Genomic DNA, 21,030 nt, shown 5'->3' on the forward strand with positions numbered 1-21,030 from the left:
GTCATAATCATTGGATGATGTCATAATCATTGGATGATGTCATAATCATTTTGTTGATGTCATAATCATTTGATGATGTCAAAATCATTTGATGTCATAATCATTGGATGATGTAATAATCATTTTGTTGATGTCATAATCATTTGATTACGTCATAATCATTTTGTTGATTTCATAATGATTTGATGATGTCATAATCGTTGGATGATGTCATAATCATTGGATGATGTCATAATCATTTTGTTGATGTCATAATCATTTGATGATGTCAAAATCATTTGATGTCATAATCATTGGATGATGTAATAATCATTTTGTTGATGTCATAATCATTTGATGATGTCATAATCATTTTGTTGATGTCATAATGATTTGATGATATTATAATCATTGGATGATGTCACAATCATTTTGTTGATGTCATAATCATTTGATGATGTCATAATCATTTTGTTGATGTCATAATCATTTTGTTGATGTCATAATGATTTGATGATGTCATAATCATTGGATGATGTCATAATCATTGGATGATGTCATAATCATTTTGTTGATGTCATAATCATTTGATGATGTCAAAATCATATGATGTCATAATCATTGGATGATGTCATAATCATTTTGTTGATGTCATAATCATTTGATGATGTCATAATCATTTTGTTGATGTCATAATCATTTGATGATTTCATACTCATTTTGTTGATGTCATAATCATTTGATGATGTCATACTCATTTTGTTGATGTCATAATCATTTTGTTGATGTCATAATCATTTTGTTGATGTCATAATCATTTGATGATGTCATAATCATTTTATTGATGTCATAATCATTTGATGATGTCATAATCATTTTGTTGACGTCATAATCATTTGATGATGCCATAATCATTTTATTGATGTCATAATCATTTGATGATGCCATAATCATTTTGTTGATGTCATAATCATTGGATGATGTCATAATCATTTTGTTGATGTCATAATCATTTGATGATGTCTTAATCATTGGATGATGTCATAATCATTTTGTTGATGTCATAATCATTTGATGATGTCATAATCATTGGATGATGTCATAATCATTTGATGATGTCATAATCATTTTGTTGATGTCATAATCATTTTGTTGATGTCATAATGATTTGATGATGTCATAATCATTGGATGATGTCATAATCATTGGATGATGTCATAATCATTTCGTTGATGTCATAATCATTTGATGATGTCAAAATCATTTGATGTCATAATCATTGGATGATGTAATAATCATTTTGTTGATGTCATAATGATTTGATGATGTCATAATCATTTTGTTGATGTCATAATGATTTGATGAAGTCATAATCATTGGATGATGTCATAATCATTGGATGATGTCATAATCATTTTGTTGATGTCATAATCATTTGATGATGTCAAAATCATTTGATGTCATAATCATTGGATGATGTAATAAACATTTTGTTGATGTCATAATCATTTGATGATGTCATAATCATTTTGTTGATGTCATAATGATTTGATGATGTCATAATCATTGGATGATGTCATAATCATTGGATGATGTCATAATCATTTGATGATGCAATAATCATTTGATGTCATAATCATTGGATGATGTCATAATCATTTGATGATGTCATAATCATTTTGTTGATGTCATAATCATTTGATGATGCCATAATCATTAGATGATGTCATAATCATTTGATAATGTCATAATCATTAGATGATGTCATAATCATTTGATGATGTCATAATCATTGGATGATGTCATAATCATTTTGTTGATGTCATAATCATTTGATGATGCCATAATCATTTTGTTGATGTCATAATCATTTGATGATGTCATAATCATTTGATGTCATAATCATTGGATGATGTCATAATCATTTTGTTGATGTCATAATCATTTGATGATGTCATAATCATTTGATGTCATAATCATTGGATGATGTCATAATCATTTGAAGATGTCATGATCATTTTGTTGATGTCATAATCATTTGATGATGTCATAATCATTTTGTTGATGTCATAATCATTTGATGATGTCATAATCATTTTGTTGATGTCATAATCATTTTGTTGATGTCATAATGATTTGATGATGTCATAATCATTGGATGATGTCATAATCATTGGATGATGTCATAATCATTTTGTTGATGTCATAATCATTTGATGATGTCAAAATCATTTGATGTCATAATCATTGGATGATGTAATAATCATTTTGTTGATGTCATAATGATTTGATGAAGTCATAATCATTGGATGATGTCATAATCATTGGATGATGTCATAATCATTTTGTTGATGTCATAATCATTTGATGATGTCAAAATCATTTGATGTCATAATCATTGGATGATGTAATAAACATTTTGTTGATGTCATAATCATTTGATGATGTCATAATCATTTTGTTGATGTCATAATGATTTGATGATGTCATAATCATTGGATGATGTCATAATCATTTGATGATGCAATAATCATTGGATGATGTCATAATCATTTGATGATGTCATAATCATTGGATGATGTCATAATCATTGGATGATGTCATAATCATTGGATGATGTCATAATCATTTTGTTGATGTCATAATCATTTGATGATGTCAAAATCATTTGATGTCATAATCATTTGATGATGTCATAATCATTTTGTTGATGTCATAATGATTTGATGAAGTCATAATCATTGGATTATGTCATAATCATTGGATGATGTCATAATCATTTTGTTGATGTCATAATCATTTGATGATGTCAAAATCATTTGATGTCATAATCATTGGATGATGTAATAATCATTTTGTTGATGTCATAATCATTTGATGATGTCATAATCATTTTGTTGATGTCATAATGATTTGATGATGTCATAATCATTGGATGATGTCATAATCATTGGATGATGTCATAATCATTGGATGATGTCATAATCATTTTGTTGATGTCATAATCATTTGATGATGTCATAATCATTTGATGTCATAATCATTGGATGATGTCATAATCATTTGATGATGTCATAATCATTTTGTTGATGTCATAATCATTTGATGATGTCATAATCATTTTGTTGATGTCATAATGATTTGATGATGTCATAATCATTGGATGATGTCATAATCATTGGATGATGTCATAATCATTTGATGATGTCATAATCATTTTGTTGATGTCATAATCATTTGATGATGTCATAATCATTTTGTTGATGTCATAATCATTTTGTTGATGTCATAATGATTTGATGATGTCATAATCATTGGATGATGTCATAATCATTGGATGATGTCATAATCATTTTGTTGATGTCATAATCATTTGATGATGTCATAATCATTTGATGTCATAATCATTGGATGATGTCATAATCATTTGATGATGTCATAATCATTTGATGTCATAATCATTGGATGATGTCATAATCATTTGAAGATGTCATAATCATTTGATGATGTCATAATCATTTTGTTGATGTCATAATCATTTTGTTGATGTCATAATGATTTGATGATGTCATAATCATTGGATGATGTCATAATCATTGGATGATGTCATAATCATTTTGTTGATGTCATAATCATTTGATGATGTCAAAATCATTTGATGTCATAATCATTGGATGATGTAATAATCATTTTGTTGATGTCATAATCATTTGATGATGTCATAATCATTTTGTTGATGTCATAATGATTTGATGAAGTAATAATCATTGGATGATGTCATAATCATTGGATGATGTCATAATCATTTTGTTGATGTCATAATCATTTGATGATGTCAAAATCATTTGATGTCATAATCATTGGATGATGTAATAATCATTTTGTTGATGTCATAATCATTTGATGATGTCATAATCATTTTGTTGATGTCATAATGATTTGATGATGTCATAATCATTGGATGATGTCATAATCATTGGATGATGTCATAATCATTTGATGATGTCATAATCATTTTGTTGATGTCATAATCATTTGATGATGTCATAATCATTTTGTTGATGTCATAATCATTTTGTTGATGTCATAATGATTTGATGATGTCATAATCATTGGATGATGTCATAATCATTGAATGATGTCATAATCATTTTGTTGATGTCATAATCATTTGATGATGTCATAATCATTAGATGATGTCATAATCATTCTGTTGATGTCATAATCATTTGATGATGTCATAATCATTATATGATGTCATAATCATTAGATGATGTCATAATCATTTTGTTGATGTCATAATCATTTGATGATGTCATAATCATTTTGTTGATGTCATAATCATTTGATGATGTCATAATCATTTGATGTCATAATCATTGGATGATGTCATAATCATTTTGTTGATGTCATAATCATTTGATGATGTCATAATCATTAGATGATGTCATAATCATTTTGTTGATGTCATAATCATTTGATGATGTCATAATCATTAGATGATGTCATAATCATTTTGTTGATGTCATAATCATTTGAAGATGTCATAATCATTTTGTTGATGTCATAATGATTTGATGATGTCATAATCATTGGATGATGTCATAATCATTGGATGATGTCATAATCATTTTGTTGATGTCATAATCATTTGATGATGTCATAATCATTTGATGTCATAATCATTGGATGATGTCATAATCATTTTGTTGATGTCATAATCATTTGATGATGTCATAATCATTTGATGTCATAATCATTGGATGATGTCATAATCATTTGAAGATGTCATAATCATTTTGATGATGTCATAATCATTTGATGATGTCATAATCATTTTGTTGATGTCATAATCATTTGATGATGTCATAATCATTTTGTTGATGTCATAATCATTTTGTTGATGTCATAATGATTTGATGATGTCATAATCATTGGATGATGTCATAATCATTGGATGATGTCATAATCATTTTGTTGATGTCATAATCATTTGATGATGTCAAAATCATTTGATGTCATAGTCATTGGATGATGTAATAATCATTTTGTTGATGTCATAATCATTTGGTGATGTCATAATCATTTTGTTGATGTCATAATGATTTGATGAAGTAATAATCATTGGATGATGTCATAATCATTGGATGATGTCATAATCATTTTGTTGATGTCATAATCATTTGATGATGTCAAAATCATTTGATGTCATAATCATTGGATGATGTAATAATCATTTTGTTGATGTCATAATCATTTGATGATGTCATAATCATTTTGTTGATGTCATAATGATTTGATGATGTCATAATCATTGGATGATGTCATAATCATTGGATGATGTCATAATCATTTGATGATGTCATAATCATTTTGTTGATGTCATAATCATTTGATGATGTCATAATCATTTTGTTGATGTCATAATCATTTTGTTGATGTCATAATGATTTGATGATGTCATAATCATTGGATGATGTCATAATCATTGGATGATGTCATAATCATTTGATGATGTCATAATCATTAGATGATGTCATAATCATTTTGTTGATGTCATAATCATTTGATGATGTCATAATCATTAGATGATGTCATAATCATTTTGTTGATGTCATAATCATTTGATGATGTCATAATCATTAGATGATGTCATAATCATTTTGTTGATGTCATAATCATTTGATGATGTCATAATCATTTGATGTCATAATCATTGGATGATGTCATAATCATTTTGTTGATGTCATAATCATTTGATGATGTCATAATCATTAGATGATGTCATAATCATTTTGTTGATGTCATAATCATTTGATGATGTCATAATCATTAGATGATGTCATAATCATTTTGTTGATGTAATAATCATTTGATGATGTCATAATCATTTTGTTGATTTCATAATCATTTGATGATGTCATAATCATTTGATGTCATAATCATGGGATGATGTCATAATCATTTTGTTGATGTCATAATCATTTGATGATGTCATAATCATTAGATGATGTCATAATCATTTTGTTTATGTCATAATGATTTGATGATGTCATAATCATTGGATGATGTCATAATCATTGGATGATGTCATCATCATTTTGTTGATGTCATAATCATTTGATGATGTCATAATCATTTGATGTCATAATCATTGGATGATGTCATAATCATTGGATGATGTCATAATCATTTTGTTGATGTCATAATCATTTGATGATGTCAAAATCATTTGATGTCATAATCATTGGATGATGTAATAATCATTTTGTTGATGTCATAATCATTTGATGATGTCATAATCATTTTGTTGATGTCATAATGATTTGATGATGTCATAATCATTGGATGATGTCATAATCATTGGATGATGTCATAATCATTTTGCTGATGTCATAATCATTTGATGATGTCAAAATCATTTGATGTCATAATCATTGGATGATGTAATAATCATTTTGTTGATGTCATAATCATTTGATGATGTCATAATCATTTTGTTGATGTCATAATGATTTGATGATATTATAATCATTGGATGATGTCACAATCATTTTGTTGATGTCATAATCATTTGATGATGTCATAATCATTTTGTTGATGTCATAATCATTTGATGTTGTCAAAATCATTTGATGTCATAATCATTTGATGATGTCATAATCATTTTGTTGATGTCATAATCATTTGATGATGTCATAATCATTTTGTTGATGTCATAATCATTTGATGATGTCATAATCATTTTGTCGATGTCATAATCATTTTGTTGATGTCATAATCATTGGATGATGTCATAATCATTGGATGATGTCATAATCATTTTGTTGATGTCATAATCATTTGATGATATCAAAATCATTTGATGTCATAATAATTGGATGATGTAATAATCATTTTGTTGATGTCATAATCATTTGATGATGTCATAATCATTTTGTTGATGTCATAATGATTTGATGATGTTATAATCATTGGATGATGTCATAATCATTTTATTGATGTCATAATCATTTTGTTGATGTCATAATGATTTGATGATGTCATAATCATTGGATGATGTCATAATCATTGGATGATGTCATAATCATTTTGTTGATGTCATAATCATTTGATGATGCAATAATCATTTGATGTCATAATCATTTTGTTGATGTCATAATCATTTGATGATGTCATAATCATTTTGTTGATGTCATAATCATTTGATGATGTCATAATCATTTTGTTGATGTCATAATCATTTGATGATGTCAAAATCATTTGATGTCATAATCATTGGATGATGTAATAAACATTTTGTTGATGTCATAATCATTTGATGATGTCATAATCATTTTGTTGATGTCATAATGATTTGATGATGTCATAATCATTGGATGATGTCATAATCATTGGATGATGTCATAATCATTTGATGATGCAATAATCATTTGATGTCATAATCATTGGATGATGTCATAATCATTTGATGATGTCATAATCATTTTGTTGATGTCATAATCATTTGATGATGTCATAATCATTTTGTTGATGTCATAATCATTTGATGATGTCATAATCATTTTGTTGATGTCATAATCATTTGATGATGTCATAATCATTTTGTTGATGTCATAATCATTAGATGATGTCATAATCATTTGATAATGTCATAATCATTAGATGATGTCATAATCATTTTGTTGATGTCATAATCATTTGATGATGTCATAATCATTTGATGTCATAATCATTGGATGATGTCATAATCATTTTGTTGATGTCATAATCATTTGATGATGTCATAATCATTTGATGTCATAATCATTGGATGATGTCATAATCATTTTGTTGATGTCATAATCATTAGATGATGTCATAATCATTAGATGATGTTATAATCATTTTGTTGATGTCATAATCATTTGATGATGTCATAATCATTTTGTTGATGTCATAATCATTGGATGATGTCATAATCATTTTGTTGATGTCATAATCATTTGATGATGCCATAATCATTTTGTTGATGTCATAATCATTTGATGATGTCATAATCATTTGATGTCATAATCATTGGATGATGTCATAATCATTTTGTTGATGTCATAATCATTTGATGATGTCAAAATTATTTGATGTCATAATCATTGGATGATGTCATAATCATTTTGTTAATGTCATAATCATTTGATGATGTCATAATCATTTTGTTGATGTCATAATCATTTTGTTCATGTCATAATGATTTGATCATGTCATAATCATTGGAAGATGTCATAATCATTGGATGATGTCATAATCATTTTGTTGATGTCATAATCATTTGATGTCATAATCTTTGGATGATGTCATAATCATTTTGTTGATGTCTTAATCATTTGATGATGTCATAATCATTTTCTTGATGTCATAATCATTTGATGATGTCATAATCATTTGATGTCATAATCATTGGATGATGTCATAATCATTTTGTTGATATCATAATCATTTGATGATGTCATAATCATTTTGTTGATGTCATAATCATTTGATGATGCCATAATCATTTTATTGATGTCATAATCATTTGATGATGCCATAATCATTTTGTTGATGTCATAATCATTGGATGATGTCATAATCATTTTGTTGATGTCATATTCATTTGATGATGTCTTAATCATTGGATGATGTCATAATCATTTTGTTGATGTCATAATCATTTGATGATGTCATAATCATTAGATGTTGTCATAATCATTTTGTTGATGTCATAATCATTTTGTTGATGTCATAATCATTGGATGATGTCATAATCATTGGATGATGTCATAATCATTGGATGATGACATAATCATTTTGTTGATGTCATAATCATTGGATGATGTCATAATCATTTTGTTGATGTCATATTCATTTGATGATGTCTTAATCATTGGATGATGTCATAATCATTTTGTTGATGTCATAATCATTTTGTTGATGTCATAATCATTTGATGTTGTCATAATCATTTTGTTGATGTCATAATCATTTGATGATGTCATAATCATTTTGTTGATGTCATAATCATTTTGTTGATGTCATAATGATTTGATGATGTCATAATCATTGGATGATGTCATAATCATTGAATGATGTCATAATCATTTTGTTGATGTCATAATCATTTGATGATGTCATAATCATTAGATGATGTCATAATCATTTTGTTGATGTCATAATCATTTGATGATGTCATAATCATTAGATGATGTCATAATCATTTTGTTGATGTCATAATCATTTGATGATGTCATAATCATTAGATGATGTCATAATCATTTTGTTGATGTCATAATCATTTGATGATGTCATAATCATTTTGTTGATGTCATAATCATTTGATGATGTCATAATCATTTTGTTGATGTCATAATCATTTGATGATGTCATAATCATTTTGTTGATGTCATAATCATTTTGTTGATGTCATAATCATTGGATGATGTCATAATCATTAGATGATGTCATAATCATTTGATAATGTCATAATCATTAGATGATGTCATAATCATTTGATGATGTCATAATCATTTTGTTGATGTCATAATCATTGGATGATGTCATAATCATTTTGTTGATGTCATAATCATTTGATGATGCCATAATCATTTTGTTGATGTCATAATCATTTGATGATGTCATAATCATTTGATGTCATAATCATTGGATGATGTCATAATCATTTTGTTGATGTCATAATCATTGGATGATGTCATAATCATTTGATGTCATAATCATTGGATGATGTCATAATCATTTGAAGATGTCATAATCATTTTGTTGATGTCATAATCATTTGATGATGTCATAATCATTTTGTTGATGTCATAATCATTTGATGATGTCATAATCATTTTGTTGATGTCATAATCATTTTGTTGATGTCATAATGATTTGATGATGTCATAATCATTGGATGATGTCATAATCATTGGATGATGTCATAATCATTTTGTTGATGTCATAATCATTTGATGATGTCATAATCATTAGATGATGTCATAATCATTTTGTTGATGTCATAATCATTTGATGATGTCATAATCATTAGATGATGTCATAATCATTTTGTTGATGTCATAATCATTTGATGATGTCATAATCATTAGATGATGTCATAATCATTTTGTTGATGTCATAATCATTTGATGATGTCATAATCATTTGATGTCATAATCATTGGATGATGTCATAATCATTTTGTTGATGTCATAATCATTTGATGATGTCATAATCATTAGATGATGTCATAATCATTTTGTTGATGTCATAATCATTTGATGATGTCATAATCATTAGATGATGTCATAATCATTTTGTTGATGTCATAATCATTTGATGATGTCATAATCATTTTGTTGATTTCATAATCATTTGATGATGTCATAATCATTTGATGTCATAATCATGGGATGATGTCATAATCATTTTGTTGATGTCATAATCATTTGATGATGTCATAATCATTAGATGATGTCATAATCATTTTGTTTATGTCATAATGATTTGATGATGTCATAATCATTGGATGATGTCATAATCATTGGATGATGTCATCATCATTTTGTTGATGTCATAATCATTTGATGATGTCATAATCATTTGATGTCATAATCATTGGATGATGTCATAATCATTGGATGATGTCATAATCATTTTGTTGATGTCATAATCATTTGATGATGTCAAAATCATTTGATGTCATAATCATTGGATGATGTAATAATCATTTTTTTGATGTCATAATCAATTCATGATGTCATAATCATTTTGTTGATGTCATAATGATTTGATGATGTCATAATCATTGGATGATGTCATAATCATTGGATGATGTCATAATCATTTTGTTGATGTCATAATCATTTGATGATGTCAAAATTATTTGATGTCATAATCATCGGATGATGTCATAATCATTTTGTTGATGTCATAATCATTTGATGATGTCATAATCATTTTGCTGATGTCATAATCATTTTGTTGATGTCATAATGATTTGATGATGTCATAATCATTGGATGATGTCATAATCATTGGATGATGTCATAATCATTTTGTTGATGTCATAATCATTTGATGTCATAATCATTGGATGATGTCATAATCATTTTGTTGATGTCATTATCATTTGATGATGTCATAATCATTTTGTTGATGTCATAATCATTTGATGATGTCATAATAATTTGATGTCATAATCATTGGATGATGTCATAATCATTTTGTTGATATCATAATCATTTGATGATGTCATAATCATTTTGTTGATGTCATAATCATTTGATGATGCCATAATCATTTTGTTGATGTCATAATCATTGGATGATGTCATAATCATTTTGTTGATGTCATAATCATTTGATGATGTCATAATCATTGGATGATGTCATAATCATTTTGTTGATGTCATAATCATTTGATGATGTCATAATCATTAGATGTTGTCATAATCATTTTGTTGATGTCATAATCATTGGATGATGTCATAATCATTGGATGATGTCATAATCATTTTGTTGATGTCATAATCATTTGATGATGTCAAAATCATTTGATGTCATAATCATTGGATGATGTAATAATCATTTTGTTGATGTCATATTCATTTGATGATGTCATTATCATTTTGTTGATGTCATAATGATTTGATGAAGTAATAATCATTGGATGATGTCATAATCATTGGATGATGTCATAATCATTTTGTTGATGTCATAATCATTTGATGATGTCATAATCATTTGATGTCATAATCATTGGATGATGTCATCATCATTTTGTTGATGTCATAATCATTTGATGATGTCATAATCATATGATGTCATAATCATTGGATGATGTCATAATCATTGGATGATGTCATAATCATTTTGTTGATGTCATATTCATTTGATGATGTCAAAATCATTTGATGTCATAATCATTGGATGATGTAATAATCATTTTGTTGATGTCATAATCATTTGATGATGTCATAATCATTTTGTTGATGTCATAATGATTTGATGATGTCATAATCATTGGATGATGTCATAATCATTGGATGATGTCATAATCATTTTGTTGATGTCATAATCATTTGATGATGTCAAAATCATTTGATGTCATAATCATTGGATGATGTCATAATCATTTTGTTGATGTCTTAATCATTTGATGATGTCATAATCATTTTGTTGATGTCATAATCATTTTGTTGATGTCATAATGATTTGATGATGCCATAATCATTTTGTTGATGTCATAATCATTTGATGATGCCATAATCATTTTGTTGATGTCATAATCATTGGATGATGTCATAATCATTGGATGATGTCATAATCATTTTGTTGATGTCACAATCATTTTGTTGATGTCATAATCATTTGATGATGCCATAATCATTTTGTTGATGTCATAATCATTTGATGATGCCATAATCATTTTGTTGATGTCATAATCATTGGATGATGTCATAATCATTTTGTTGATGTCATAATCATTTGATGATGTCATAATCATTGGATGATGTCATAATCATTTTGTTGATGTCATAATCATTTGATGATGTCATAATCATTAGATGTTGTCATAATCATTTTGTTGATGTCATAATCATTGGATGATGTCATAATCATTGGATGATGTCATAATCATTTTGTTGATGTCATAATCATTTTGTTGATGTCATAATCATTTGATGATGCCATAATCATTTTGTTGATGTCATAATCATTTGATGATGCCATAATCATTTTGTTGATGTCATAATCATTGGATGATGTCATAATCATTTTGTTGATGTCATAATCATTTGATGATGTCATAATCATTGGATGATGTCATAATCATTTTGTTGATGTCATAATCATTTGATGATGTCATAATCATTAGATGTTGTCATAATCATTTTGTTGATGTCATAATCATTGGATGATGTCATAATCATTGGATGATGTCATAATCATTTTGTTGATGTCATAATCATTTGATGATGTCAAAATCATTTGATGTCATAATCATTGGATGATGTAATAATCATTTTGTTGATGTCATAATCATTTGATGATGTCATAATCATTTTGTTGATGTCATAATGATTTGATGAAGTCATAATCATTGGATGATGTCATAATCATTGGATGATGTCATAATCATTTTGTTGATGTCATAGTCATTTGATGATGTCAAAATCATTTGATGTCATAATCATTGGATGATGTAATAATCATTTTGTTGATGTCATAATCATTTGATGATGTCATAATCATTTTGTTGATGTCATAATGATTTGATGATGTCATAATCATTGGATGATGTCATAATCATTGGATGATGTCATAATCATTGGATGATGTCATAATCATTTTGTTGATGTCATAATCATTTGATGATGCAATAAACATTTGATGTCATAATCATTGGATGATGTCATAATCATTTGATGATGTCATAATCATTTTGTTGATGTCATAATCATTTGATGATGTCATAATCATTTTGTTGATGTCATAATCATTTGATGATGTCATAATCATTTTGTTGATGTCATAATCATTTGATGATGTCATAATCATTTTGTTGATGTCATAATCATTTTGTTGATGTCATAATCATTGGATGATGTCATAATCATTGGATGATGTCATAATCATTTTGTTGATGTCATAATCATTTGATGATGTCAAAATCATTTGATGTCATAATCATTGGATGATGTAATAATCATTTTGTTGATGTCATAATCATTTGATGATGTCATAATCATTTTGTTGATTTCATAATGATTTGATGGTGTCATAATCATTGGATGATGTCATAATCATTGGATAATGTCATAAACATTTTGTTGATGTCATAATCATTTGATGATGTCAAAATCATTTGATGTCATAATCATTGGATGATGTAATAATCATTTTGTTGATGTCATAATCATTTGATGATGTCATAATCATTGGATGATGTCATAATCATTTTGTTGATGTCATAATCATTTGATGATGTCATAATCATTAGCTGATGTCATAATCATTTGATGTCATAATCATTTTGTTGATGTCATAATCATTTGATGATATCATAATCATTTGATGATATCATAATCATTAGATGATGTCATAATCATTGGATGATGTCATAACCATTTTGTTGATGTCATAATCATTTGATGATGTCATAATCATTAGATGATGTCATAATCATTTGATGATGTCATAATCAATAGATGATGTCATAATCATTTTGTTGATGTCATAATCATTTGATGATGTCATAATCATTTGATGTCATAATCATTGGATGATGTCATAATCATTTTGTTGATGTCATAATCATTTGATGATGTCATAATCATTTGATGTCATAATCATTGGATGATGTCATAATCATTTTGTTGATGTCATAATCATTTGATGATGTCATAATCATTAGATGATGTCATAATCATTTTGTTGATGTCATAATCATTGGATGATGTCATAATCATTTTGTTGATGTCATAATCATTTGATGATGTCATAATCATTGGATGATGTCATAATCATTTTGTTGATGTCATAATCATTTGATGATGTCATAATCATTAGATGTTGTCATAATCATTTTGTTGATGTCATAATCATTGGATGATGTCATAATCATTGGATGATGTCATAATCATTTTGTTGATGTCATAATCATTTTGTTGATGTCATAATCATTTGATGATGCCATAATCATTTTGTTGATGTCATAATCATTTGATGATGCCATAATCATTTTGTTGATGTCATAATCATTGGATGATGTCATAATCATTTTGTTGATGTCATAATCATTTGATGATGTCATAATCATTGGATGATGTCATAATCATTTTGTTGATGTCATAATCATTTGATGATGTCATAATCATTAGATGTTGTCATAATCATTTTGTTGATGTCATAATCATTGGATGATGTCATAATCATTGGGTGATGTCATAATCATTTTGTTGATGTCATAATCATTTGATGATGTCAAAATCATTTGATGTCATAATCATTGGATGATGTAATAATCATTTTGTTGATGTCATAATCATTTGATGATGTCATAATCATTTTGTTGATGTCATAATGATTTGATGAAGTCATAATCATTGGATGATGTCATAATCATTGGATGATGTCATAATCATTTTGTTGATGTCATAGTCATTTGATGATGTCAAAATCATTTGATGTCATAATCATTGGATGATGTAATAATCATTTTGTTGATGTCATAATCATTTGATGATGTCATAATCATTTTGTTGATGTCATAATGATTTGATGATGTCATAATCATTGGATGATGTCATAATCATTGGATGATGTCATAATCATTGGATGATGTCATAATCATTTTGTTGATGTCATAATCATTTGATGATGCAATAAACATTTGATGTCATAATCATTGGATGATGTCATAATCATTTGATGATGTCATAATCATTTTGTTGATGTCATAATCATTTGATGATGTCATAATCATTTTGTTGATGTCATAATCATTTGATGATGTCATAATCATTTTGTTGATGTCATAATCATTTGATGATGTCATAATCATTTTGTTGATGTCATAATCATTTTGTTGATGTCATAATCATTGGATGATGTCATAATCATTGGATGATGTCATAATCATTTTGTTGATGTCATAATCATTTGATGATGTCAAAATCATTTGATGTCATAATCATTGGATGATGTAATAATCATTTTGTTGATGTCATAATCATTTGATGATGTCATAATCATTTTGTTGATTTCATAATGATTTGATGGTGTCATAATCATTGGATGATGTCATAATCATTGGATAATGTCATAAACATTTTGTTGATGTCATAATCATTTGATGATGTCAAAATCATTTGATGTCATAATCATTGGATGATGTAATAATCATTTTGTTGATGTCATAATCATTTGATGATGTCATAATCATTGGATGATGTCATAATCATTTTGTTGATGTCATAATCATTTGATGATGTCATAATCATTAGCTGATGTCATAATCATTTGATGTCATAATCATTTTGTTGATGTCATAATCATTTGATGATATCATAATCATTTGATGATATCATAATCATTAGATGATGTCATAATCATTGGATGATGTCATAACCATTTTGTTGATGTCATAATCATTTGATGATGTCATAATCATTAGATGATGTCATAATCATTTGATGATGTCATAATCAATAGATGATGTCATAATCATTTTGTTGATGTCATAATCATTTGATGATGTCATAATCATTTGATGTCATAATCATTGGATGATGTCATAATCATTTTGTTGATGTCATAATCATTTGATGATGTCATAATCATTAGATGTCATAATCATTGGATGATGTCATAATCATTTTGTTGATGTCATAATCATTTGATGATGTCATAATCATTAGATGATGTCATAATCATTTTGTTGATGTCATAATCATTTGATGATGTCATAATCATTAGATGATGTCATAATCATTTTGTTCATGTCATAATCATTTGATGATGTCATAATCATTAGATGATGTCATAATCATTTTGTTGATGTCATAATCATTTGATGATGTCATAATCATTTGATGTCATAATCATTGGATGATGTCATAATCATTTTGTTGATGTCATAATCATTTGATGATGTCATAATCATTAGATGATGTCATAATCATTTTGTTGATGCCATAATCATTTGATGATGTCATAATCATTAGATGATGTCATAATCATTTTGTTGATGTCATAATCATTTGATGATGTCATAATCATTTTGTTGATGTCATAATCATTTGATCATGTCAAAATCATTTGATGTCATAATCATGGGATGATGTCATAATCATTTTGTTGATGTCATAATCATTTGATGATGTCATAATCATTAGATGATGTCATAATCATTTTGTTGATGTCATAATGATTTGATGATGTCATAATCATTGGATGATGTCATAATCATTGGATGATGTCATCATCATTTTGTTGATGTCATAATCATTTGATGATGTCATAATCATTTGATGTCATAATCATTGGATGATGTCATAATCATTGGATGATGTCATAATCATTTTGCTGATGTCATAATCATTTGATGATGTCAAAATCATTTGATGTCATAATCATTGGATGATGTAATAATCATTTTGTTGATGTCATAATCATTTGATGATGTCATAATCATTTTGTTGATGTCATAATCATTTGATGATGTCATAAACATTGGATGATGTCATAATCATTGGATGATGTCATAATCATTTTGTTGATGTCATAATCATTTGGTGATGTCAAAATTATTTGATGTCATAATCATTGGATGATGTCATAATCATTTTGTTGATGTCATAATCATTTGATGATGTCATAATCATTTTGTTGATGTCATAATCATTTTGTTGATGTCATAATGATTTGATGATGTCATAATCATTGGATGATGTCATAATCATTGGATGATGTCATAATCATTTTGTTGATGTCATAATCATTTGATGTCATAATCACTGGATGATGTCATAATCATTTTGTTGATGTCATAATCATTTGATGATGTCATAATCATTTTGTTGATGTCATAATCATTGGATGATGTCATAATCATTTGATGTCATAATCATTGGATGATGTCATAATCATTTTGTTGATATCATAATCATTTTATGATGTCATAATCATTTTGTTGATGTCATAATCATTTGTTGATGCCATAATCATTTTTTGATGTCATAATCTTTTGATGATGCCATAATCATTTTGTTGATGTCATAATCATTGGATGATGTCATAATCATTTTGTTGATGTCATAATCATTTGATGATGTCATAATCATTGGATGATGTCATAATCATTTTGTTGATGTCATAATCATTTGATGATGTCATAATCATTAGATGTTGTCATAATCATTTTGTTGATGTCATAATCATTTTCTTGATGTCATAATCATTGGATGATGTCATAATCATTGGATGATGTCATAATCATTTTGTTGATGTCATAATCATTTGATGATGTCAAAATCATTTGATGTCATAATCATTGGATGATGTAATAATCATTTTGTTGATGTCATAATCATTTGATGATGTCATAATCATTTTGTTGATGTCATAATGATTTGATGAAGTCATAATCATTGGATGATGTCATAATCATTGGATGATGTCATAATCATTTTGTTGATGTCATAATCATTTGATGATGTCAAAATCATTTGATGTCATAATCATTGGATGATGTAATAATCATTTTGTTGATGTCATAATCATTTCATGATGTCATAATCATTTTGTTGATGTCATAATGATTTGATGATGTCATAATCATTGGATGATGTCATAATCATTGGATGATGTCATAATCATTGGATGATGTCATAATCATTTGATGATGCAATAATCATTTGATGTCATAATCATTGGATGATGTCATAATCATTTGATGATGTCATAATCATTTTGTTGATGTCATAATCATTTGATGATGTCATAATCATTTTGTTGATGTCATAATCATTTGATGATGTCATAATCATTGGATGATGTCATAATCATTGGATGATGTCATAATCATTTTGTTGATGTCATAATCATTTGATGATGTCATAATCATTTGATGTCATAATCATTGGATGATGTCATAATCATTTTGTTGATGTCATAATCATTTGATGATGTCATAATCATTAGATGATGTCATAATCATTTTGTTGATGTCATAATCATTTGATGATGTCATAATCATTTGATGTCATAATCATTGGATGATGTCATAATCATTTTGTTGATGTCATAATCATTTGATGATGTCATAATCATTAGATGATGTCATAATCATTTTGTTGATGTCATAATCATTTGATGATGTCATAATCATTAGATGATGTCATAATCATTTTGTTGATGTCATAATCATTTGATGATGTCATAATCATTTTGTTGATGTCATAATCATTTGATGATGTCATAATCATTTGATGTCATAATCATGGGATGATGTCATAATCATTTTGTTGATGTCATAATCATTTGATGATGTCATAATCATTAGATGATGTCATAATCATTTTGTTGATGTCATAATGATTTGATGATGTCATAATCATTGGATGATGTCATAATCATTGGATGATGTCATCATCATTTTGTTGATGTCATAATCATTTGATGATGTCATAATCATATGATGTCATAATCATTGGATGATGTCATAATCATTGGATAATGTCATAAACATTTTGTTGATGTCATAATCATTTGATGATGTCAAAATCATTTGATGTCATAATCATTGGATGATGTAATAATCATTTTGTTGATGTCATAATCATTTGATGATGTCATAATCATTGGATGATGTCATAATCATTTTGTTGATGTCATAATCATTTGATGATGTCATAATCATTAGCTGATGTCATAATCATTTGATGTCATAATCATTTTGTTGATGTCATAATCATTTGATGATATCATAATCATTAGATGATGTCATAATCATTTGATGTCATAATCATTGGATGATGTCATAACCATTTTGTTGATGTCATAATCATTTGATGATGTCATAATCATTAGATGATGTCATAATCATTTGATGATGTCATAATCATTGGATGATGTCATAATCATTTTGTTGATGTCATAATCATTTGATGATGTCAAAATCATATGATGTCATAATCATTGGATGATGTCATAATCATTTTGTTGTTGTCATAATCATTTGATGATGTCATAATCATTTTGTTGATGTCATAATCATTTGATGATGTCATAATCATTTTGTTGATGTCATAATCATTTGATGATGTCATACTCATTTTGTTGATGTCATAATCATTTTGTTGATGTCATAATCATTGGATGATGTCATAATCATTGGATGATGTCATAATCATTTTGTTGATGTCATAATCATTTGATGTTGTCAAAATCATTTGATGTCATAATCATTTGATGATGTCATAATCATTTTGTTGATGTCATAATCATTTGATGATGTCATAATCATTTTGTTGATGTCATAATCATTTGATGATGTCATAATCATTTTGTCGATGTCATAATCATTTTGTTGATGTCATAATCATTGGATGATGTCATAATCATTGGATGATGTCATAATCATTTTGTTGATGTCATAATCATTTGATGATATCAAAATCATTTGATGTCATAATAATTGGATGATGTAATAATCATTTTGTTGATGTCATAATCATTTGATGATGTCATAATCATTTTGTTGATGTCATAATGATTTGATGATGTTATAATCATTGGATGATGTCATAATCATTTTATTGATGTCATAATCATTTTGTTGATGTCATAATGATTTGATGATGTCATAATCATTGGATGATGTCATAATCATTGGATGATGTCATAATCATTTTGTTGATGTCATAATCATTTGATGATGCAATAATCATTTGATGTCATAATCATTTTGTTGATGTCATAATCATTTGATGATGTCATAATCATTTTGTTGATGTCATAATCATTTGATGATGTCATAATCATTTTGTTGATGTCATAATCATTTGATGATGTCAAAATCATTTGATGTCATAATCATTGGATGATGTAATAAACATTTTGTTGATGTCATAATCATTTGATGATGTCATAATCATTTTGTTGATGTCATAATGATTTGATGATGTCATAATCATTGGATGATGTCATAATCATTGGATGATGTCATAATCATTTGATGATGCAATAATCATTTGATGTCATAATCATTGGATGATGTCATAATCATTTGATGATGTCATAATCATTTTGTTGATGTCATAATCATTTGATGATGTCATAATCATTTTGTTGATGTCATAATCATTTGATGATGTCATAATCATTTTGTTGATGTCATAATCATTTGATGATGTCATAATCATTTTGTTGATGTCATAATCATTAGATGATGTCATAATCATTTGATAATGTCATAATCATTAGATGATGTCATAATCATTTTGTTGATGTCATAATCATTTGATGATGTCAT

The sequence above is a fragment of the Dendrobates tinctorius genome, unplaced genomic scaffold, assembly GCF_039654945.1.
Source record: "Dendrobates tinctorius isolate UK_male_01 unplaced genomic scaffold, ASM3965494v1 ptg000019l, whole genome shotgun sequence".
In the NCBI taxonomy this organism is placed as follows: domain Eukaryota; kingdom Metazoa; phylum Chordata; class Amphibia; order Anura; family Dendrobatidae; genus Dendrobates; species Dendrobates tinctorius.